At 41.0% G+C, this 25,902-nt stretch overlaps 1 protein-coding gene across 8 annotated transcripts in view; it reads right to left on the bottom strand.

The window, feature by feature from the left end:
• The window catches only part of NAV2 (neuron navigator 2), a 333,951-nt gene that overhangs the window by 256,626 nt on the left and 51,423 nt on the right, over window positions 1–25,902 (bottom strand). The window lies entirely within an intron of this gene.

Raw genomic sequence — 25,902 nt, 5'->3', positions numbered from 1 at the left:
TTGAGGGGGTCAACAAACATGTAGACAAGGGTGATCCAGTAGATATAGCATACTTGAACTTTCTGAAAGCCTTTGACAAGGTCCATCACCAAAGGCTCTTAAGCAAAGTAGGCAGTCAAGGGATATAAAGGATGATCCTCTCATGGATCACTAATTGTTAAAAGACAGAAAACAAAGGGTAGGAATAAATGGACAGTTTTCCGAATGGAGAGAGGTATATAGTGGTGTTCCCCAGGGATCTGTACTGGGACCAGTGCTGTTCAACATATTAAAAATGATCTGGAAAAAGGGGTCAACGTTTACAGGTGATACAAAATTACTCAAGATAATAGTCATCTTTGGACTTAACTAAGAGTTGCAAAGGAGTCTCACAAAACTGTGTGAGACTGGGCAGATGAAATTCAGTGTTGATAAATGCAAAGTAATGCCCATTGGAAAACATAATCCCAACTATACATACAAAGTGATGGGGTCTAAATTAGCTTTTACCACTCAGGAGAGAGATCTTGGAGTCATTGTGGCTAGTTCTCTGAAAACATCTTCTCAATGTGCAGCAGCTGTCAAAAAAGCTAACAATGTTAGGTATCATTAGGAAAGGGATCGATAAGATAGTAAATATCATAATGCCACCATATAAATCCATGGTACGCCCATACCTTGAATACTGTGTGCAGTTCTGGTCATCTCATCTCAAACAAGATAAATTAGAATTGGAAAAGGTACACAGAAGGTCAACAAAAATGATTAAGGGTCTGGAACAACTTTCCATATGAGGAAAGATTAAAAAGACTGGGATTTTTCAGCTTGGAAGAGATATGACTAAGAGGGGAATATAAAATTGTGACTGGTATGGAGAAAGTGAATAAGGAAGTGCGATTTAGTCCTTCCTTTTGGCCTTCACAACATCCACTGGCAACGAGGGGTGACCCAATGAAATTAATAGGCAGCAGGTTTAAAACAAACAAAAAGAAGTACTTCTTCACACAACACACAGTCAACCTGAAGGCCAAAGGATAACAGGGTTCAAAAAAGAACTAGATAAGTTCATGGAGGATAGGTCCATCAATGGCCATTAGCCAGGATGGTCAGGGATGCAACCGCATGCTATGGCTGTCCTTAGCCTCTGACTGTCAGAAGCTGGGAGTGAACCACAGAGGATGGATCACTCGACGATTGCCTGCTCAGCTCATTCCCTCTGAAGCACATAGCATTGGCCATTGTCAGAAGACAGGATATGGAGCTAGATGGACCACTGGTCTGACCCTTTATGGCCATTCTTATGTTGATTTTGCAGTCTCAAATTCAGGAGAGTTTGGATCACCTCATATAAAGTGATAAGAAGTTTAGGTATTGATCCAGGATTTTGGATCTGGCCTGACTGACCATATTTAGTAATAATAAAAACAGTGGTTTAAAGGAGACTTTTATGAAGATGACAAAGGTTCCAATGGAAAGACCCAATTCTGCAATGCTTTTTCAACTTGATTAGTATTCAGTGGGCCTACTTGCATGAATCAGGACCATCTATGTGGCTTAGAGATAAGTGATTTGGAGACAGAAATCCCCTCAGCTCTATTCCTTGTTCTCCTACTGACTCGCTGTGTGACCTTGAGCAAGTCATTGGAACCGAGACCTGCAGTGTGCTGAGAGTTCTCTGGAAAATTCTCGGCATCTTTACCGGGAATTAAAGGGGTTTAGTGCCTTCCAGGGCCACTCAGAACATTTGGAATTAAGCCTTCAACCACTGCAGGCCAAACCACGATCAGTGGTATGTGCCTGCACAAGGCAGCAAAGAGGTATAAAGTCTTCTTCCACTGCAGGTCCCAGTGTGCAGGGAGGCTGTTATACTCACTCCCATGCATGTGGGCAAGGAGAGGGCTGAGCCTGGACTCCACCCTACCAATGCACACATAAGTGAGCTAGAAATAAGCTTTGACAGGTAAAGGTCAGGTAAATCTTATTGCCACTTTGGAACAAGGGAAATCCATGAACCAGTCTGTAATTCTGTGAGTCTTAATCTGGTCCCTGTTCTACTTTTGGGGCAACAAAACTATGCAGTGCCTCTTACTCATAGCTTGTGGTAAACTCCACAATTCAACCTTCTGTGTCTCATTTTACCCATGTATAAAGTGGGTATAACCAGTGCTTGCCTGCCTCACAAGGAGTCTATGAAGCTTAATACATTTATGTTTGTAAAATGCTTTGCAAACCTCTGATGGAAGATGCAAGATTATTATGAGTAATTTTCAGAATGAAACAGATTTTTACAAGGTGATATAATTTTATTCAGCACACGTGCTTTGCTTCTGTTTTGTTATATTGTTGAATTCTCTTACTTCAATATAATTACTAGTTAGAAAATAATCAAGTAAAGTTCTCTGAACATTTTTAAACAGACAAATGATCTTTTCTGTGTAGGATTTTTAACACTTGACTCTACGTACACCAAGCAGGTACCTTTAAATTTTATCTTTATAAACACGGATGTGATAATGCTAAAATAAAGAAAGAGGCTTGGGAAAGCTCCAGGGACACCTGCTTCTGTCTTTGGCAGCTGACGTTTTATTTTCCCAACTCTTTGCAGATGCTTGTCTCACAAAGCAAACAAATGGAGGCTCAGATTATCAGAATCTGATATTGCTGTGAGCCCAGTCAAGACTGACAGACCTCATAAAAAGTGCTTATTGGCAAAAGGACCTGCCTCCTCCTTATGAGAGGATTAAGCACAATTAGCATCAGTTATGTTGAAGTCAGTAACACTGCTATCTTGAAAACAGTAACCCTGTAATTTTTACATTCATGAAAAATAACCCTCTTCTTCCTCTATTTAGCAAACAATCCCTGGTTTCACAGTTGTATTGCTCATTGCTTCTTGCTCATCTTGAGACTCACTTGCTTTTCTATCAGTCAATTCATTGGAGATCACTTGCCAGCAAAAAAAAGCTTGTCGAGCAAATGTCAGCAAACATTAAATTAACCAGTTTAAAATCGGCAGTGGACAGCTGGCACTCAATAGAACCCCACACATGGCCTCATTCACATCACTGCTAAACGTAAGTAGTCAATCCCCACTAGCTCCACCTCCAAAATGAACCAATTTATTCTCTAAAGAAGCTTAAAGTGATGGCAAGGAAATATCTGCTGCTACTATTCAGTTTTAATTATATCAAAAGATTAGCTTCAAGAAGTGAAAGTCAGCTTAGTATTTAAAACTATTTTAAGGGCTACTTCAGAACGTCTTTTTTTTTTTTTTTGCAATAGCAATTTAAGGTGCTATTTCTGCTGTTCATTTTGCAGTAGATTTATGTCAAGTTATTTTCCCTTCTACTGAAACTGACAGTAAATACATTTCCTGTACACACACATCTATACTGTCTGAGTGTGTACCTGTGTACTAGAAATATATTCATTCTCTCCTTCTCTCTCACACACGTACTCAGGGCCCCCTTCAGCTCCCACACACTTCAGTGGGATTGGATGAGGCCCCGTGAGGAAATAAGTGACACTTACAGCCCAGGCTCATGTCACAGCGTATTAGCCTCCATTATCCTCATTCTCAATCTCTCTGCAGTAGTTTGTTCACAGCATGAAAGAAAACGATTACAGAGAAACACCTAAAACAGATCCGCTGGTATATCCAGTGTAGCAAGGAATGCCTCACTTACTCATGCTGCCATTAAGCCAATGGGAGCATTGCAAGGGACTTCAACAGAAACAGGATTGGGTTGTGCACGTGGGGATTCCAAGGAATGAAAAGACTGTAGTGCAGCAGATGCTTTCGAGAAAGTTAAAAGCTCAGTGTCGGCATTTCTCTACAGCTCAACACAGGCACTTCAGTGCAGTAGCTGTTAAGCAGTTAACTGCAGGTTACCTGGGGATGACGGAGGCAGAGGTGTGGGGCCAGGGGTCCGGGATACACACTAACTCTCTCCCAACAAAAGAAAAAGAAAAGCAGGCAATGTCTTGACGAATCTTACGAAACAGGGTGTTGATGTGGCACTTTTAGAGAAAGCTGCATCTAAATAAGAGAGCACCATAAACTACGAAGGGTGGCAGATGTATCTGCTCTTCCATAAGGTCTATTTTGAGAACAACAGCTACTTTCAGCATCAAAACAGAATATACATGCTTAGGCACTGCACAGTGTATGGGTCAAAGAAGTTAGTCATTGTGAACATGTGAAGGCTTTTAAATAATTAACCAACCATTACTGGGCCAGTTTCATTATACAACTCTATTGACTTTTCCTGAATTATTCTTAATTTGCACTGGTAAGAGAGGCCAATGAGGGCCAATGTATTTCTACTAGGATTTGTTCATCAATGTTATCCATCCATCCAATAACATGATCTTCCATGACAGCTTTTTTTTTTCTTCTCTCTTCACATTTTGGATTAAACCCTCCATTTGTGCTTCTATAGTTAAGTATCAGGGACCATAACTCACCACAACAGCTTCAGCTGGAGCAGTCATATTTCCATTAGAGGATTTTTATTAAAAACACAGGCCAACATTTTGGGAGGCAGCATGGTCAAGTGTAGCGAGAACTGGCCTTGGCGTGTGGAGATCCGAGGTCTATTCCCATTTCTACCACTTATCTACTAGGCTTAGGTAAAGCACTTCACTCCTCTGGGCCTCTTTGGGATAGAGGCTGTCATGTACTACATGTTTGTACAAGCACAACGGGACTGTGATCTCAGCGAGGCCATTAGATGATAGATACTGTAATATAAATAATAACAAATTTCAAACGTTGGTGACTAAAGTTAGACTCCAAAATTCATACATAGGCACCTAATAAAAAAGTACCACGATGGCCTCTAGAGCTCCCACTGAAGTGCATTTAGAAACCTAAATTTAGGTACTGAGGTTTGAAAATTTTGACCATCAGCCTTCTCCAGCATTGACTCCAGTGAAAGTCCTCTCTTTAGCCTAGATTGTTTCTGAACGTTTTGGTCTATAAATAAAGATTTATTTTTCAAGATCCTGAAAAGAAAACGAAATGAAGTAATGGTGCCTATCAAATGCCTATGGTTCAAAAAGTGAAACGCAGGGGATGAAATTAACTCACTCCTTTATGACTATGTATTATATGGCAAATAGGCAGGGATTCTGCATACAACAACATGTGCAGCATGACAGGGTGCAGGAAGGATGGGGAAACCCATTGGTCAGTTTAAACCAGAACCTGTGTGTTATTTTAACATAGCTTTCTACAGTTGAAAAATACTACTATAAATATGTACGTGATGCACAGCAGCTGCTTAGTTAGAAGTCTTTCCTTATTCTGGTAGGACATGCACTTCCTCTATCAAAACCAGGTCAAGTTTTCTCACCTTTGTACTAATTACTCTGAATGATTATTTACAAAAAGTTATTTACAGTCATTACCCTTTGGTAATAAGATGAGGATCGTTCTAATAAAACCTAAAAATAGTATAGATGGAGTTGTAGGTCTACAGTACATTTGTCATGTATTCTGAGTAAAAGAGTGTAGCATTACAGAAACAAAAGACACATTACAGAAATGAACATGCCAGTATCCTCGTCAGACAGGAGCTCTCAGCACTCCAAATATAACTGAAGCATAGGGGAAAATCTTAATGGGTAGACTTTCATCTTAATAATCATAACTCGCACCAAGGGAACATATCAGTAAATCTTTAGTATCTATATCTGCTGCCATTCAAACAGATTGAGAGTGATTACTGATACATTAAACGCCCAGCAGCAATAGCTATGCCAATGCTCTCCACAATGTAGAATTCTTAACACACACAGTGACAGGTCTGATCAGGCAATTTACAAGAAAAACATTGTCTTTTTTTTTTTTTAAACAATTTATGTAATTCCTTTCCACAGCCTCATCCTCCTAGGAAAACTTCTAGTTTGATTTATTTCTTCACCACCTCTCTCTGTACATTTACTTCCAATTGTACTTCCAAAAAGCACCTCCACAGATGCACATCTCATCATGTAAGTAATATTTTTCTTGGTAAGTAACTTTCTTCAATTCCCTTTCAAGCCTCAATTCACCATCACACCCTATTTACAAAGTAGGATTAACTGAGGCTCATGTATTGCATACTTAAATCTCAAATGATGACAGATTACAGATTAGCCTGGGATTTTCAAAGGAAAATAAGAGAATTAGGTATCCAACTCCAATCAAAATTCACTGGGATCTGGGGAACTATCATAGATCCCTTTGAAAATCCAACTTTTAAGAATTCCCATTCCATGTGACATTTACACTGAAAAATGGACAGATTCCTGTAATATCTTTGGTGCCTTTTATACCAAGATGGGCTTCTCTTGTTCAAATTGCATCTTCCAGATATTCTCTCTAATTTATGGGTTTCCGAGTAGCAGCCGTGTTAGTCTGTATCCGCAAAAAGAACAGGAGTACTTGTGGCACCTTAGAGACTAACAAATTTATTTCAGCATGAGCTTTCGTGGGCTACAGCTCACTTCTTTGGATGCATAGAATGGAACACACAGACAGGAGATATTTGTCTGTGTGTTCCATTCTGTGCATCCGAAGAAGTGAGCTGTATCCCACGAAAGCTTATGCTGAAATAAATTTGTTCGTTTCTAAGGTGCCACAAGTACTCCTGTTCTTTTCTCTAATTTGTGTGTGTCATGGCATCAAACTCTGGATCAAAAAAACATGAACCATGGCCAAATACATACAAACATAGCAGTCATCAGCTGTTCAGCCTCAGGCTGGAGCTCAGGGCTCTGAAGCCCACCTCCCCTTCCCAGGATTCAGAACCTGAGTTCCAGCCTGAACCCAAACGTCAGCTGTTTTTAGCACCGTAGACCTGGGCTCTGAGACTTGCTGTTAAAACACAGTGTAGATGTACCCAGTGAACTCTGAACCCTGGGACTTAAGCACAGAAATCACAGGCCTCTGAGTCAAAAGGAGAACTCATTTACCTATGAGTAAGGGAAGTCTGTTATAATTGTTGAGGCCAGCCAATACATGGATACATGATCACATGCACTAACAAGTATATTACACAAACATCCCTGAACTTCAGACAAGCAGGGAACTGCATTTTGCTGCTGAAACTTATCTCTGTAGAGGGCTAGAACCAAAGCCATATATAAATTCTCTACAGGTTTGGCTTATAATCCAAATTTCGCAGCTTGGGAACAGCTCTATAACTTCAGTTATGGTCCAATTTCAATGTTGAGTAAATTATTAATTTTTGATATTAGGATATGATCCAAAAAAATTCTTATATGCCACTAATATAGAAGGGAAAAAGCTTTAGAAACAACAAAATTACTTTACCTTTCCTTAATAAAAAGTAATAGCTAAGTCAGTTGGCAAAAATAGATCTATCAAGCCATAACTCTCCAAACTGCATAACCCCTTATCCTCCGAGTCAATTCTTCTGTTGCAATTTTAGAGTTAAGCACTTAAAATCTCCTCCAGAACTAAATGTTACTTCCAAATAAGCATATTTTCTTTGCAGTATGCTCCACATTAGCCCAGAAGGCACATTGAGATAAGAGAATTAAAGGGAAATATTTAATAGAAGGGCAAGTCTTGTGTAAACCAGAACAGATATCCTATATATAGTGATAAACCTTCTGACACTGTCTTCACAGGGAGAATTCTTAATTACCTCACAATTTCACATGAACATAACTGTAATTTTAAAAACCAATATTCCATCCAACTTTACAGCTAGTGAAATTCTGCAGAACTGAGACTCCAGGCCAGGTTGTGTAACTTATGGCTTGTCTACACAAACACTCCGTTCATAGCATTCTGAGGTGTAAATCTACCCTGCTGTAGCATGCTGCAAATTCCCTAGTGCACTTAGATCTACCTCCTACCCCCAAAATGGCAGTAGATTAAAGTGCACTAGGGAATTTTAGTGCACAACATCAACCTCCACACAGACACTTAGCTCACAGTAGGCTACTGTGGGGTAGATTTACACTTGAGATTTACGCATTTGTATAGACAGACACAATCTGGCTTGTATTGGGGGCGGTGCAGGAGGCACCTCTCCGCCAACCAGCAGGAAGGAATGTCCCTTTGGCTGATGCAGCATTCTCCCCTCAAAAAGCCTGTCTAGCTCCACTGTCAACATGGAGGTGAGAAGGAGGCAGGGTCCAGCTCCTCTCTATACCTCCTGACTCTAGGAGGCGACTTGGACTCTCAGGGGAACTAGGAAGGCACAAGTCTTGCACCCCTTTCAGTTCAGGGTCTTTTACTGCACAAGGTCCTTGCACAGGGTGAGCAAGGCCAGAAAAAAAGGTTCCTTGACTCTTCCTCTCCCTGCACACCCATGCAGAGCCACACACAAACAGGCATGTCTTTGATTTTCATTGTTCTCCCAATCAGTATCCTTAAAGTAAAGGCCAGAGTCTGATCTCATTTTCACTAGTGTAAATCCAGATTAATTAGACTGAAGTCAATAGAATTACTCTGCATTTACACTGGTGCTACTGAAATTAGAGTCTGGCCTTAGGTCTTTGACTAATAAACTGCATCTCTTTCTATATGGAAATGAACTTTAAGCAAGGGCAAATACACTTCTGCATCATTCGCACAATGTGCTGCTAAGCATATTACCTACAATGCAAGAGGATTATGAGGGGGAAAAAATTCCATGCCCTGAACAAGAAGCACCTAGACAATTCCTGGGGTCACAGGATGATGGTACAGAGAACAGAGGTGAACAAAGCTAAATCCCCTCCCTTCAATTCTGCCTAGCCACACAAGAGTCTCGCATAACCTTATCCAATTTGAGGGGAGCTCTAAGAAGGAGGTACTCCTCACTTAGCTACAAGTGAAGTACTTTGCTCAAAATAAACTATTTAAAGAGAAGTATGAGCAGGGTGCAATTGTTTACATCTGATTGCTGTTATCAAAAGAAAAGTAAAATGCCATTGTCTGTAATGCTTTTGTCAAGAATCGCTGCTGCCACTAAAATACCTCTTTAAATGAATTCACATTACTCTTTGGTAAATATCAAACTTTTAACATGGGTCAGATTCAGACTCTTTAGCTACTTACTTGCTGAAACGTAGCCACTTTCCTTACTTCATCAATTGCTTGCAGACTCAAACAGATTAGACAACCAAAGCAGGAAAGGTTATCTGATGCTGGTTATATCCAATTACATTTGTCATCATTCTTTTACTGATGTAATGGTAAAGATTAACCTATAAAGGAGCAGGATCCTTCTCAGGTTTCACAGTTGTATGCATACACTACAAGGCTGGTCACTGCTCCAAAAACAGGATCATTAAACCTTGTATCGAGAGAAAGGATCACGTGTTATTTACAACAACCTTTAACAATCGGCATAAAAACAATACGTCATCTCTTGCTAATACATAAAGCACACAGCGGTGAAGGGGACAGAGCCTTGTTTTGGTCACGTTAAAAAGGAGGAGTTGGCAAGAGGCATGTAGTCTGCTAATTTTTTTCATCTAAAAATTCTGAAGGAGCAGGTTTTAGATTATATGTCAATTTTATTTTCCTATGTTGATTACAATACAGTAACAAAATCAGTATGATTTGAATGGTTCTTTCAGTGTTTAGTGGCTCAAGAACTAGGGAATCACCACTCTTTAACTAAGGTGGGCTATAATGCACAGCTAGGGATCAGCCCAGTGGTCTGGCATCTGCACAAATGGGCTACCATACTGAGTGAGAAACTCAAATTCAATCTTTTCTCTTGGACTGGCAGTACTCCAGAGAGTGAGCACATAGTCTGCCAGGTAGAAAGATACCTCCTGTTACTCTCTAGCTGCTCCTCTGGTTGTTTCAAGAATAGCACAGATGTGCTGTAGAAGGACTGGCATGCACCCCCCCATGGTCAGTTAGAGGATTGTTACCATGGCACCATGACCTTAAAGGCAGGACCGACTTGCCAAAAATGGCAACATTTCTGAGAACACAATTAAGATTTAGCAATTTGCCTAGCAACAAAAGCAAGTCCTCGAATCATGTAGCAAATCCTAGGGTTCAGGATGACAAGTAGATATGAATAGATACTCTTCTCCAGTTCATTGTCCCCTTCCTCCCAGCATACCACCACTGTTTTTGTTGGCCACATCAGATGATTTCTAAAAAAAGTAAAACTAGGAATTTTTAAGATGCCCGGAAAGAAGTTGGAACATCTAAGGAAACAATGTGCCTCTGCCTCATGCTTCTATGAGGTGGGAACCAATCCAAAAAAAAAAAAAGCATTGAATCCATTTAAAAAAATCAAGATATTCAAAGTGAGTCTGGAGGACTTTGTCTCTGATCTCCATAAACACCTCCAAGTCTTTGTTCCCCTTACTTGTTTAACATTACCAAATAATTTATTTGCTTTGTGTGCTTGCCTTTCTGTGAAAGGCATCTACTTGGATTCTTCTGTTAAATGAATAAACATGGTGCCTAAAATTAAACTTTGGCTATCAAAAAAGATATGATTCAAACATGGCACTATGTGTGGTTTGTTATCTTCAACTAAATAATTATCTGTTGTCATATAGCATACGTTTTTGAAAGTTCCAGAAACAACTGGACACTTGAAACACTCTAGTTCCTCAATAGATCAAACCATAAGGTTTTAGAAAAAAGTTAAAATTGCTCAAAAAAAAAAAGAGCTGTATAGTATTCACTGAACACAAAGTTTCAGAAATTTATAATATACTGTAGAATATTGTATTCGAGGAATACACTGGTTAGGAATCATACTGTATCCTGTGGAAGGTGGAAAGTGCTAATCTAAGCGTAACATGCTTGCACTATCTCAAATAGAGTATTCTACTCAAACTACTGGGGGATTTAAAGACAATTTTCCTGTTACAGAAAGAAAGGAGGACATGGTCTCGATTTCATGCTACCTCGTCTTAGGGTATGTCTTCACTAGCAACGTTAGAGTGCTGCCACGGGAGTGCTTTAACATGACTGTGTAGTCGCGGCTCCAGCACTGGGAGAGAGCTCTCCCAGCGCTGTAAAAAACCCACCCCCACGATGGGAATAGCTCCCAGCGGCAGTGCACTGTCTACACTGCCACTTTACAGCACTGAAACTTGCAGCGCTCGGGGGGGTCAGAGAAAGTTGCAGCACTGTAAAATGGCAGTGTAGAGAAGGCCTTACTAAATAAAAGGTCTCTTTTGAAGGCCTTGGGACAGATCCTGGAGCTATATCAAGTTACATCAGCTGAGTTACATCACATATGTCATCTCTCTCATGTGCTGTGAGGTTTTTGGTAGAGCTGGTTGAAATATTCCAAACAAAAACCTTTTCACTGAAAATTGGTCTATTTTAGGAAAACAACTTTTTTTCACAAAAAAACTACATTTTTGTTAAAATTTTTAATTTTCAGGACTTTTAAAAATAAAAAATGTTAATGAAAACATTACTGAAATAGTCTATCAACAACCTGGTTTCAGTAAACAATTTTTAATAACTATTTTGATAAAGACTTCACAATTTTTTAATATAAAAATGGGCTTGTTTCAAAATTTTGATTTTTTGTGTGCAATTCCCCCTCTCCCCTTTTTTTCAACTAACTCCAGTCATTGGAAGGAGAAGCGGCTGATTGATGGAGGATTACCAAGAAAACATTTTTTTTAATTCATCCCCATTTTAAAATCCTATTTCTAACACACCTTTGATATATTCCTAGCTAGTTTGCATTTGTCTTTGAAACGTTGTTGGGCAAACTCTGCACTGACTTACATGTATGTGTTATAATAAGGTCCTTAATTATCCCACAGAAAAACAAAGCTGGAAAATAAAATGTTATGTCAGTACCATGACAATGTCTCTTTGCAGCTGTCTATAGCGTATTTTGCAGAACTTGTGTATACTCTCCTCTGTCTCTTTGTTTTTCTGTAATTAAAACTTTAAGAATCCTTTTCTACTCCCAAAGAAATAGCAAGACAAATATTTAAATAAGCTAATCAGAGATGCACCTTTATAAGCCCTACCAGCCCCCTTAAAACATCACAAAATTCTCTTTAAACCAAGTTATCTTTACCTGAGTAAGTAACTGACATAGACTCTCTGTGACATATTTCCTTTTGTTTTTGACAAAAATAAAAAGGAATTACACACAAAGTAATCTTAAGCGGGTTGCTTATGTATTCTATAGCTGTATATAACAGGTCGTATACTACTACTAATAAAAATGTTTCAGGGGAGATTTTCAAAAGCACAGAGAGGAGTCAGGAACTCAATTACCACCAACTTTCAATGGGAGTTAGGTGCTTAATTGCCCTTTGAGCTCCTACAGCAATTTCCATCCAACGATCTATACAAACAATAATTGAATGAGCCTCACATCATCTTCTATTATTATTGCTCTTTTATGTGTGGGGACACTAATAGACACCTCAAGTGGATTTGCCCAATGTCGCACAGGAAGTCTGTGGCAGAACTGGGAATAGAATCCAGACCTCCTGATTCTCAAATCTTTGCTTTCCGCTTCAAAATGATCCTTCTTCTCGTGCTTGTATATGCTTTGGCTATTTTACACTGGACCTTAGTATCACATCTGAACTACCACTGTAGCCCTGTGCCACTTATTCTGAATACTAGGAAAGACAACACATTATTTCCCAAACACATTTTGATAATTATTTATTCTCTGTACCACTATAGAAGTGCAACTAAACAAAAGTAAGGAAATCTGCCACAAGGACAATTATCAGCACTGGATATCTAATAGCTGGAAAAAAAGGAGATTTGAAACAATATTTTTGTAGCAGCAGCAGCAGCTTAAAGGAAGCCACCTGTCCAATCCTTTTGGTCTTGTCTCCCAACCCCCAAACAGCAGACCTATAGAAGTCTATGTTTCGTGGCAGTGTTGGATAAGGGGATTCTAGACGTGAAGTGGGAAGCTTGGTATGTTCATTTGCATGTCAATACCAAGAGCGCATTTCCAGTTCACAGCTAGCTGAGAGCCCTGGGAACAAACAGAAAGGTTTGGTCATGCTTGTGTGGGCACTGAGTTCTACACTAGAAGTGCAGTTTGCATGGGAAAATGGTGGCTGGACTGCCTTATTTCTGCCATACCTTTATCTATATGACACACTATTAATACTCCCTCCACGCATATTCGTGATCAATTGAAGCAGTAATTCCATTTCATATGAAAACATACGTATACACTGCTGGTTATTATTGAGATAAAAGGCTAGACTCCCCTCCCCCCCTTTTTTTCTAAACAAGGCATGGAAAGAAATTTAGTCTTTGTGCCTTTTTAAAAGTCTAGAATTTCACCTGAACATTTTTTCCTAAAAGGATTGCTGTATATGCATATATGTAAGCTGATAGCTGATGATTACATGTTCTTATGGCATTTCCAAAGAAACATGGCATTTCTAGGCAGGCATTAAATTAATACTAGTTACTGCTTCTGACATTTACTGTCAGAATTTTCTTGAAATAATACAGTTTATTTTAATTACAAATTACAGTTAATTATTCATATGCAAGTAAACCTTGGAAAGACACTGCTGATGATAGTACCATGCAGCACAACACAATCATTCCTCATATACTAAGTAGGCTTCAGATAATCAAGTATTGGCTCCAACCAAGAGGAAAAGAGAAAAAAGAACCACACCTCTGAACAGGGCCGGCTCCAGACCCCAGCGCGCCAAGTGCGCGCTTGGGGCGGCGTCTCACGGGAGGGCGGCAGGCGGCTCCGGTGGACCTCCCGCAGACGTGCCTGCAGAGGGTCCGCTGGTCCCGCGGCTTCGGTGGAGCATCCGCAGCTCCACCGAAGCCGCGGGACCAGCGGACCCTCCGCAGCCACGTCTGCAGGAGGTGCACCGGAGCCGCGGGACCTGCGACCGCCAGAGTGTCCCCCGCGGCGTGCCGCCGTGCTTGGGGCGGCGCAAATCCCAGAGCCACCCCTGCCTCTGAACAATCTTTCCAACAGAAAGAAAATAAATTCAGCAAAGAAATTATGGGTGGGCTGATTTAAATCACAGCTATTAAAATCACTGATTTTAATAATGATTTAAAACAGCAAGCAGAAAACCTTGATTTAAATAATCAGTTTAAATCATCTTTTGCTTTATTACTTTTTTGTTATTTTTTTTAAAGAAAAGTTGATTCTCATTGGTTGGTAACCAGTAAAATAACATTGATTTCCAACTAAATTTAATTACTACACCAAATTTGGCACTTCTTTTGCTAACTAGACAAATAAATAAATGAGTATAGAATAAAATACAAGTGATCATGTAGCTAATTTGTATTTATTTAGATTCTTAATTTTCACACTTTATTTATGATGCATTTTATACTTACTACATTTTTTACTTGTGATTTGTCTCAAGCTCTACTTGGATGGAAACAAATTGAATTACTGCACAAAAGAACATTTTATTTATTTATTATTAAATAAAGCTACCTTAAATTTGCTGGATATATAAGAAAAAATGTATCAAAACATGTTTTTCTTTTAAAACTGATTTATTAAACGAAGGAGGTATTATCTCTAATTAGTTAATTCAGTTTCTGGTCACCAGGTCCCTTCAAAGTTTTAGAATTAGTAGATCTGATCCACTTACATCTAGTTTTTATTCATAGACTGGAAGAGGAAAACCCGCTTTCCTGCCTCTCTCCTCCCCACCCCCCAACTCCCATTTCATTTCTTAACTATGAATGAACAAGTTATTAAACTGAACTAGATGAATAAACTGAACAGAAGAAAATATTCTCTATGCAACTGCAGAAGAGCCTACTGCGGTCAAAACATGGTTTAGCACTTCAACAAATTGGTTCCAGATGCTTAACCATTGACTTCCACAGTTCAGTGGTTTGAGTTTCTCTACAACTTAGCAACAAACATTTGCTGCTTAATATTTTTAAAATTAATGTAAATGATTTTAATGTATCAAAGTAAGTTTAGGCCTTAACACAGATTGTCGTAATTTCCATTTTTTTAAAAATAAACCAATATTTAATTTAAATGAAAAACATATTTAAATAAAAAAGGACTTAATTTTTTTAAACCCATTGTTAATTATTTTTATCCACCTCTGTTGTGTCCTTTTTATTTTTTTATGATGTATAAAGAGTTTGTTCCTTTCGAAAAATATTTGTGTCTTGGTTAGGGTTGCCAGGTGTCCAATTTGTCACCAGAACACCCAGTCAAAAAGGGATCGTGGTGGCTCCAGTCAGCACTGTTGACCGGGACGTTAAAAGTCTGTTGGTGGTGCAGCGAGGCTAAGGCAGGCTCCCTGCCTGCCCTGGCTCTGCGCAGCTCCCGAAAGTGACCGGCAAGTCCCTGCAGCTCTGACCTAAGCACAGGTACGATCAAGGAAGTGCTGTGCACTGCCCCCCACCCCGAGCACCGCCTCTGCAGCTCACATTGATCAGGAACCAGATATGATGGCCTGTGTAAGCCCCACTGAGCCACCTGCAGTGAGTGCCGCCTGGCCAGAGCCTGAACCCCAACCCCCTGCTCCAGGTCACAATCCTCTCCTGCACCCAAATTCCCTCCCAGAGCCCACACCCCATCCCACACTCCAAACCCCCTGCCCCAGATCAGAACAGCCTCCTGCACCCAAACACCCTCCCAGAGCCTGCACCTTGCACCCCAACCCCTGAGCCCCCTCCCGAAACCCACACCCTGTACCCCAACCCCCTACCCCAGCCTGGAGCCCCCTTCCACACCCTGAACCTCTCATTTCTGACCCCATCCCGGAGCCCACACTCCCAACTAGAGCCCTCACTCCCTCCTGCATCCCAACCATCTGCCCCAGCCCAGTGAAAGTGTGACAGTGGGGGAGCGCAAACGACGAAGGAAGGGTGCTGGAGTGCATGGGAGAGCGGGGTCTCAGAGAAGGGGCAGGGTCTCGGGGAAGGGGGCAGGGCAAGTGTGTTTGATTTTGTGCAATTAGAAATTGGCAACCCTAGTCCCAGTTATTTTTATATTAGCAATTCAGGTCTTATCTATCCTGTCTTTCCTGGAAGACTATATGGACAACTGGAAAACTAGTATAATTATGACATCACATAAGGCAAGGAAGTGAAACATGGTAGAGAAAGTGATTGTTATTCACACTGTTTAAAACTCATTGGGCCTATTCGTCACTGCCTTGCACCTTGTGAAGTAGTCATCTCTCCTTGTGCATCACAGGACCACTTCTCAGTTATGATACAACTTCTCTGCACCACTCAATGGCACAAAGGGGTCAGAAAGTCAATGAATCTAGCCATCTGGAAGCAGCTCCTGCAAAGATACAATCCACAGGTGGAAAAGACTTGTTGTAATGGCTCCTTCATCACCCCTTGCAGTCCTTGGGGTAAGACAATAATCAGGAAAAACAGAGGAAGTTGTAATGCCACTGTCCTCCAGCTGTTCCTAGCTCCCTCCTGGAGCTGTAGGTAGATGGGTTTAAGAGCAGCCCCCAAACTGCTCTCATTTATGCTAGGTGCTGAAGGAGGCCCCACATTCAGGCCCCAAATCAAGCTGACACAACGGCAATGTTTTGGTCCCTCCCTCATAGTTAACAAGTTCAAGGTGGCAGTGTAGAATGCTGTTATGATAGCAAAGCAATAGAGACTGAATCCTGATATTCCTTATATTTCCAAGGTTGAAAGGGAAAAAAAAGAACCATCCCCTCCTCACTTAAGAAACAACACAAACCAAAGCACCATCAGGCCTTATTTATACATCACAAATATGTTTCTTAAAAGGACATAAAGCCATTCTTTTCTTTGCAGGCCACCTTCAACTTGAGAGACATGGAGATGAATTATGCCAAAAATGTGGAATGCAAAAATTACATGCTGTACAAACACCTACACTTAAACTACTTAAAATAACTAGAGAATGGTGATACACCATTACAAGAACAATGAGTTTTTTCCCCATGTCCCCATCATTTCACTAGCCAATAAACCTACAACAAAATCAGTACTGAGTAAACTCATTGAGGATTCCTGCCAAGGACAAATAAATTATAAAATACTAAGCCATGCAGTAAATCATCCAACTGCAAAACCTGCATATTCACCAGGTAAAACACAATGGAGGGTCCATTTCCATATACTTCCAGTTCTGTGCTCTGCCTAATACATTGTAAGAAAGGTGGTAACAGCATATGGAACCCTGACAGAGGGGGAGAGGGGTAGGAAACAAGAAAGAATCCTCACAGTCCCAATAAAAACATGATAAACACAAGCAGTTAGGAACAGCTGTCATAAAAGCTGCAGTTTTACACAGAACTTTTAAAGCCACTTAGCAACACGTGAACAAAACAAGATCCATGAGTCAATTCATAAAAATGGGAGGACTAACCTTGCCAGGGTGATGCTGCTGGCAGCCAGATGATTGATAATGAGAAAGTGAAACTCTTTGCATCCTCCGCTCATGCTTCAGTTGGAGGGAGACAAACCTGGGGCTCAATTCTGTGAGATGTTGAACACCCTCAGCTCTCAGTGAAGTCAAGGGGGATGGGCGGATTGGTGAACAGCTGAAATGTCTATGCCAATCAATGAGACTGAGGCTTTGGCTACACTTACACTTAGCTTTGAAGCGCTAAGTGTAGTCAAAGCGCCAGCGCTGGGAGAGAGCTCTCCCAGCGCTGTCCGTACTCCACCTCCCTGTGGGGAATAACATACAGCGCTGGGAGCCGTGCTCCCAGCGCTGGGGCTTTGACCACACTGGCGCTTTGCAGCGCCGCAATTTGCAGCGCTGGAGAGGGTGTGTTTTCACACCCTGCTGCAGCGCTGCAAATTTGTAAGTGTAGCCAAGCCCTGAGGAAAGAACAAACACACTCTGCTGCCATGCAGCACTTTTACTGTAATTAGCCTTTGAAAAGATCTGAGTAAAAAGAACCACTTTTTGATATAATGTAATAGTTAAGCTACTATTCATTTGAGAAAGTGCTACACTATTAGTTTGTTTTCAGCGTTACTTCTTTCCTGTACCTGGTGTTCTATTTCTGGCTCTGCCACTTATCAGCCGTCCAACCTTAGGCAAGTCACTTCACCTCTGTTTCCTGCTTTGTCTGACTGATCCATTTGGGACTTCATCTGGCATCACTGAAATTGTGGGACCTTTGCCATTGGCTTCAGTGGGGGCAGGCCCTTCGTTTGCGAGCTCTCCCTGGGTGTATGTACAGCACCTAGCTCAACAGGACTCTGATTTCAGTAAAGGTCTCTAGCCACTACTGTGATACAAATAATAAACAATGAAAAATCATCATTTAGTGCTATTGGTTTCAAAGATATATTAAAATGTAATTATTATTAAGTAGGCTGTATAAAAAATTAACTTCATTATTGAAGTCCCATTACTGACTACGTATTTGCTTATTTTCAGTAGGATAACCAGAATTAGCTCATCCTGAAGAGTTCTCACCCTCTTTTTACACAATCCTCATTGAGATAAACAAAAAACAAAGTGAAAATAGTGACAGTCATATTATACAGGGTTTCCCTAGGTGCACCCTCTGCCACTGATAATGACAATAAAGATTTTAAAATATTCTGTCTATGGTTTCAACTAGGTATATTGCTGTGGACTGTCAGATGTTGCTCCAGTCTACCCCAGCACTGCCTGCATTCCAGTAGCAGATTAAGGAATCACTATGTCTTTTTCATCTACACAGAAGTAGTAAGGCTTAATTAATGCTTGTAAAGTGCTCTGAGATCCTTGGATGAAAGATGCTCAAGAATCACAGAATACTGCAACAAATCTGTATCAAACTCTGAATGTTATAGATGTCACTGTGCTACTCTCCACGGCCCTAGAATGAACAGGAAAAGCACAGCTCCTACCACTTGAGCAATCTCCATTAGTGGATAGCAGTATACAGTCTATGGCATGACCGTAAGCCATTCTCGCTTGGTCCAGTAACAGGCACGTTACACTTGCACACTCATTACAATATTATTTCCTATTACATATGGTTGTAAGTTTTCATTCTGTTCTATGACTTTATATTTTAACATTCTTCCCTATGAAAGCAATTCCTCTTTGTATTTTAAGTGTATTGTTCTGTTTGAATTGGGTGTTCTTTTGACACTCTACACGTGTATTTGTTTGGGTTTGGTTTTTGTTTACAAATCTGCCTTTTGATCCAGTTTATCACTAAAGACCAGGCTGGGTCTATTAGGCTCAGTGGAGCCACACAAAGCCCAAAGGTTGCTCAGGAACAATCTCTTCCAGACCCTAAGGCACAATCCCTCCCAGAATCCCCTGGCAACTGGGGGAATAATGTGAACACTGCACTATCTGACCCTGCCTCCTTCCAACCCTCTCCCAGGTTTGCATCACCCACCCACTCACCTTCCCCTCCCCACCACCAGGAAGGAACAATCTCTGAATTCCCCTGAGCACAAGGGTGCAACTGTGTCTGGTGTATGTGCGAGGGAGGAGAAACATAACATTATAACACCATCTAAAGTAGCACATGAGGTCAAATCAATATTTTTTCAGACTGTTGTTCAACCTTATCTTATTTTTCATGATGTGTTTGTCATGAAAGTGGAGAGCTCGCTTTCATAACATTTCTCCAGTTAACGTGTTCCTATTTTCCCTTCTCAGTTTAAGTCTGATTTTCCCTAGTTGATTTAAACTGCTCCATTCTCCCCAGGCTGAGATATGTAGGTACTGACCAAAACTCATTCTATTTGTCAAGCCCATTCAAAAAGTAGCTTAGAAGTCTGTGTGTCCAAAGAATGTCCTTTTATATACCTGTGTATCTAATTCACTCTACTTCCTGAAGACAGCTTTCTTTGTCCCACGGAGTTCAGCAAAGGTTTTCCATGTATAAAGGCTAAAGGATCGGGCCCATCACAAATCCTTGGTACTGATTAGAAACTTCTAAGGAAAAATCTTTAAAATAAAATCTGCATAGAACTGTAATTTTCATTGTTTAAAGTAATAAGCTAGTAGACTGGGCTCACACTAGCCTCTCTTCTGAGCATACCTGGCAATAGTTTGAGCCAGGCTTGGGCAACCCCCACATTCAAGCTGCACATTTTCTTTACCAGCTCAAATATTCAGTATTCTAGGAGGTATTCATGCATGCAGCATCTGACACTATCTGATCCCATGCACACAGCCGCTTCTCTATCAAGAACAATCTTCCTTAGGTGACATCTCTTCATCAAACAGGAAAACATTTTAGACAAGAGAGTATTAAACTACACCTACATACATTATACATTTCTGTCAACACAAGGCCAGATGCTGTAAGATGCTGAGCACCCTCAGTCCCACTGAGTTCAGCAAACATTTTCCATGTATAAAGACCAAAGCATTAGTCCCATCGCAAATCCTTGATACTGATTATAAACTTCTAAGGAAAAAATCTTTAAAATAAAATCTGCATAGAACTGTAATTTTTGTTGCTTAAAGTAATAAGCTAGAAGAACAGAGAACAGCATTTTAAACCATCGCGTAGTGTCACTGCCTCAATATTCTATTAACAAATAGCTTTAAAAAATGTGCTAATGTGCAATTCCACTAAGTTTTGACCACAGTTTAAGTCCTGGTATGGACAGTAATTTCCTGATCTTATTTATGCTGCAGGAAGGATGAATCCACATGCTTTCTGGTTACAAGGAACTATGGTTTATTTTACTCTTCTGGGAAGAAGAATGGGGAGATAAGAACAAACTGATCAACAAACCCAGAACCCAAAATTGCTCCTCTCTGGAAAATTACTCCCGAAAGACTGAAAGAAAAAGAAAATTCTCCCACCCACAACCTTCCCCCCCCCCCACACACACACAAAAGGAAGAGAAAAAGACCATATACTCAGTCTACGTTTCTATTTTTACTTTTAAATAAACTTAATTAAACATACACAGCAATCTACAGCAGTACAAAAAGATGAACTGATAACTAACAGATCCACCCGGAACTGGTCCCTCCCGCAATACACCAGACTATGTGGAAGAAGCCTCACTTCAGCATCAGCTGTTGTAAAACAATCTATTTCACCTTACTAAGATTGCTATGCCACTTGGACCAAAACGCCTGTTCACCTCGAATGATCAACACACAGGAAATAATACCGTTCAAATATGTTACAGAACAACTCTTCACATAAACTGAAATTTTACTACTTAATCAATCCACGTTTGTGCGCTCTGAAATTCTTGCACTTGAAATTCTTACCAGCTTCATGGTCATGTTATTCTGTTCCCAGCGCCACAGCATCACACTCATTTTCCTTACAGAGAACCAACCAAGCACCTGCCAGAGGAGCCTCAACCAGGGAATGCTACAAATCCATCTCATGCATGTCTCCAGTTCCTTATAATTCAGGTGTTACAGTAAGCTTTCCTCCCCTCTTGCTTAAGGCAAGTCATTTTCATGTTGTTGTTCTAGAGAGTTAGATTTCTTGTGGATAGAGGAAAACCAGAAACATTATGCACGGGCTACTCTCTCTGCCTTTCCCCCCACCCCCCTCTCAGCCAAATCAAACAACTCCTGAAAGGAGCTCTGAGAAGGCAGCTGGAGCTGCAGGAGTGAAAGCAGGACAAGGAAGTCTCCCCTCCCCCGGCAACCACAAGCACTTCACAGATTGGGCATTCCTGGTTCAATGGGCCGTTCATCATTTCAGAAAAGAATTACATTTAACCCCTTCAGGGATGGGTTTTGTTTTGGCCCTGCAAATTGGCAGAGGCATTCAAACTAGGTTATTTAAAAGAAGAGGGGCAGGGAGATAAATATGGTCCATTTCTTTCCCCTTTGATTAACTTTAATAACTCCTTAAAGAAACATTTTTGGAACAAAAGCAGTTCCAGGTGATATGCATTAGAAAACATAAAAAGGAATGGAGCAATCTATGGAGAAACCTATTCTCTTCATTAGGTCCTGAGGAACTGAGTTACAAAGTGCTTCTCCATTTATCTAGCCTGATGAAGAGGCTGATTCCTGAAGCTGGTTCATTTTATTTCTAGTTTGTGCAACTAGAGAATCTTATACAGCTTCTACTTGGATTTTCTTTTTTCCCAGTCTGCTAGATTAACATGGGGCCAGATTGTCCCCTCCCTCAGTAAAAGCCACAGAAAGTAGGTAATAACATGTGGTTAAACTGAGGAACTCATTGACCCAGGAGTCATTGAGGCTAAGAACCCGATATTCATACGAATATTAAGAATATCCAGAGTTGTTATAATCAACAATAATAATTTTGGAAGCAAAATTAAACCCCATGCTCAGGTCCTTAAGCCAATCTCTGTTAGATATCGGGAGAAACCTATGTGGGAGACAGATTATCCCATCTCGCTACTGAGAGGTTTCTACACCCTCCTCTGAAGCATCTCTATGAGCCAGTGTCAGAGACAGGATATTGGACTAGCTGGACCTTGAGTCTGGTCCAACATAATTCCTGTGAAATCTCTTCAAGGATTTCCCTCTCACTTCCTCCCCCCATACACACCCCCCACCCCTGCTATCTCGACTAGGCAGCTGGCTTTGCCTCCTAAATGGAAAAGTGTGTGTTACTTGCACCCAAATATGGAGGATCCCAATGGATCTATAGAAGATGAGAGCAACTCAAGCAAAGACCCTACACCAACTCTAACCCCAGGTGCATCCTCACCTGCCTCCTTGGCATCACGGCTCTTTTGCTCTCCGCAGCCCCCAGGAACACTGCAGGGTGTGCAAAGAAAAGGTAACAGCATGCAAATGCCTTACCTCTACATGAAACTGGAGGGTGAACAATAGATATCTCCTAGGCCCTGCCCCTGAGCCATCCAATTCCCTCCCTCCCTCTCAGTACAGGCCTTGCTCATGTAATAGGGATTCTGCAGGGTCGGGGTGGAAGAAATAGTGTTACAAGGACAGCTGAAACCCTTTTCATATGGATAAGGGGGGTACAAACAGGTCCATGTTTCCCATGTCCTATTGTACACCTTGGACCAGGAACCTTCCTTAGCATTGTAAGAGTTACCCACTCTGAACATAATCTGAACTCCTACAAATAACTTCCCAGGAAAAAAGTATAATTTTTAGCTAGAAAGTATGCTTTCTAAAGCTCAAGAACTGCCCACTTTAGCGTTAAACAGAGTGGGATATCATTTCAGCAAGAGGAAGTCCTGCCTCTTTTTCAGAACACAATTTACACCCACAAAACTTGTGTCTCTCTGTTTGCTCCTGCAAAACTCAACTGCAGGCACAAATTGGACTACTTGTGCCTCTATCAGCCAAAGCTGGTGCTTAGTCCAGGTGGCCAAAGGAGTACATGCTGTGCCCTCTATTCAATTGCCTATATAGAAATGGGGGTGCAAATTTTACCCACCCAAGTGAGGCTGCTTAGTTGAAAACCATCTTGTGACTTTACTGTTTTCCTCAAATTTTGTGTGCAACCATCAACAGGATGCTGCTGCTGCTAAAATATTTTCAAAATCAATAAAGGAACATCTACAATATAATTTTGTATGTGCACTTACATTTTTGATAGGAAAAGAGTCATTTCTCACCTAACTGACCAAGTCTTCTCTCCAGTGACTATGCCTCCACATGTTTCTCTGCCTTTACCTTCATTCTTTAACTCTGTACTGTATTATTTTACTCCGAAAAACATTTTTTGATTGACTGTGTATGAAAAACTGTGCAAAAAAAGGGCCCATTCATTTCTCATCCCTTAAACAAAAACGTTTACCTGAACTTTTTTTTTTTGGCAGACTTAATACCTACACAGAGAAAGAGATGCACAGATGTACAGAGCCTCAAATTCTAATTTGAACATTAGAAGTAAAATTTTAGTCCTGTCTTGAGAATAAAGGCCTCTTTCCTTTGCTTTGTGACAACAGGGACCAAAGCACTTGCAGCACAGGCAAATCTTCCTAGTCAGCCTTCTACATAAGTGAGTATGCGGCTGAAAGGTCACTCATACAACAGTCAAAATCAGAGGGGGTCACAGCCTATTCGAGGGTTTGAAAATAAGATGCATGGTTTTAAGGAGGGTCAAGGGCAGATACAATAACCTGCTGACAAGTCCATGAATGAATGAATACACTCCTAGAAAGAAGCTTGGATGTGAAGCCAAAGGGACTTATGAAAGAATTATGTAAGAGCATCTCACCAGTTCTCACATGAACAGCCAGTGCCTTTCGTTCATTCTCTTAACAGAGTTTAATTTGTCCCTTCCATGCTGCTGACACAAGTAAAACACCAAAAGGCTTCCTGTCAGAATACTAGCTACTGGCTAGATCTCATGGCTGGAGATTCTATATTGTGCTTCCAGGAAGCACAAAAGGTCCAGCACAGGAAAAGCCAGGGGGGCAAAAAAGTGACTTTAAGACACTTTTGTGCTCTCAGGATTCTGGGCTATTTTGAGGGCCAAATCAACCCACAGCGTAGATTAGAGCGGCCCACAGATCAGAGCCGGCTCCAGCTTTTTTGCTGCCCCAAGCGGCAAAGAGGGGGAGGGGGGAATAAATAAAAAAATAAATAAGAACCATTGAGCTGCTGCCGAAGTGCTAACAAAGATGAAGAGAGGGATTGAAGGACCCGCCACCGAATTGCCGCCGAAGACCCGGACATGCCGCCCCAATAACGGACGGAGTGCTGCCCCTTTCTATTGGCCGCCCCAGGCACCTGCTTCCTTTGCTGGTGCCGGGAGCCAGCCCTGCCAGAGCATCCTTCCAAGAGCTACCTTGCATTTGGAGCAGCTCAGAATCTCTCTTCCCACTCCCAACTTGCCCCCTGTGCCGGAGATTGGGGAAGGGGGAGGGGAGCAATGCAGACCTCACTAAGAGGCTCTACACTGGGTCTTCACGGGAGAATTTTTCCCTCAGCCCATGGCAGCACAGTTGTAGCCCCATATATATGCTGCAGCAGTGAATAGGAGCCAGGAAGGGGCCAGAATCTGTCCTATGTTCAGAGGATGGATGGATAGGAATTTAAGTGGCAGACTTTCAGCCCAATGATGTGTGTAACTACAAGATGTATGTAACAGTCAACTATGCTGAATGAGGGCTGGGGAAGTTCCCAGTTTGTCTGTCTGAAATGTTATTCAGATGATGTGACGCTCCCAAGACTGGAGTGCAAATTCTATCTGTACCATCCCCATTCACTTTTAATAACCAACAAGTGAATCTAATATCATTTAACAAACTGGTGTGAACAAACCATGATTTGGGCTGAAGAGTTCTTACCCACAGGATCCTGATAGGGTTGCCAGGTATAACAGGTATTTATTTGTTCTATCAAAAAGTATGGCTAGGGAGCTACCTTTCATCCTCCTGCCTCTCCGTCAGATTCTCCTAACAAAGTGAAAGAGATTCATTTTGAGCTGAAGTTGGTAAAATCCCTGGGGGAGCACTGGCAGCACTGACCTCAAAGGGGTCTTTTACATACAGCTCTCAATTTAAAAGGGAAAGAAGACAGGATACATGTTTGCATCTGATTTCTCTAAAAATAATGCACAAGAGGGTTTCCAAACACTTTATTATGAACTTTGACTGTTTGCAAATGATGATGCAGCAAAATATTGGCTCCTTCCACTCCCCACAATGCAATCTTCCTACAAAGACATTGTTTACACCTCTAATGGGCATCTAAACATTCTTATTAATGTGCTAAACAATACTGTTGTTATTCGCTTGTGGGTCTTCAGTGACATGAAGTATGTATGACTCCAGCATACAAAGCACCCTAATGAGATATAATTCTAGCTTCCACTACTCTTTGAATAAAATTGTAGGGAAAACAGGAGGAAACAGATGTTGGAAACATTATGAATGAATTCAGCACATACAATCATTGCCAGTACAGCAGTTACTACAAGGAAAGCTCAGGGAAATCCGTTAACTAATAATCCATTGTTTGGCTAAGGAAAAATATGTATGATAACTGATTGTTCTTTGACCACTGTATATAATTCTCCAGTACTGAATGTGTCATAATTACTTTTCCTTTTTATCACATATCACTATCTCAT

Source organism: Mauremys reevesii, linkage group 4 (genome assembly GCF_016161935.1).
Source record: "Mauremys reevesii isolate NIE-2019 linkage group 4, ASM1616193v1, whole genome shotgun sequence".
NCBI lineage: Eukaryota > Metazoa > Chordata > Testudines > Geoemydidae > Mauremys > Mauremys reevesii.
This window is presented reverse-complemented; position numbering and strand designations above follow the sequence as displayed.